At 40.5% G+C, this 385-nt stretch overlaps 1 protein-coding gene across 1 annotated transcript in view; it reads left to right on the top strand.

Annotated features, from left to right (window-relative positions):
- Positions 1-385, top strand: part of LOC119582338 — a gene marked incomplete at its 5' end in the record, with an annotated part of 3,423 nt that overhangs the window by 290 nt on the left and 2,748 nt on the right.

Here is a 385-nt window from a genome sequence, read left to right as displayed (position 1 = left end):
GCATCTTTTCCCGTTGTGTAATTCTACTCTTTTCCTTTTGTGTAAGGCTGGAGAACAATAATAATAAATACACGAGATAAGCAGTTATAGAAAACAAGATAATGATACAATAAAAAATAAACGAATAAAAACGTCAGTGAGAGAAATTAATAGAATCTCGATTTGGAATCAATACATCCTCAGATTGTAATTCAGAATTACGTAGGTCCAGGTGGAAATTCCCGTTTTTTTTCCATTTTTTAATCACTATATGAAAGTCATTGTCCTAGGACCACATGATTATTCTTCCCCCCCCCCACCTCCCCTTCCTGTCCAGACCCCTTCTTCACTCCCCTCTTCCTCCCTCCACCCCCCTCCCTGCTCCTCACCCCATCCTCCTTCCATC

This window comes from Penaeus monodon, chromosome 15, assembly GCF_015228065.2.
Source record: "Penaeus monodon isolate SGIC_2016 chromosome 15, NSTDA_Pmon_1, whole genome shotgun sequence".
NCBI lineage: Eukaryota > Metazoa > Arthropoda > Malacostraca > Decapoda > Penaeidae > Penaeus > Penaeus monodon.
The sequence above is the reverse complement of the archived record's forward strand: the minus strand, read 5'-3'. Positions and strand labels throughout refer to the sequence as shown.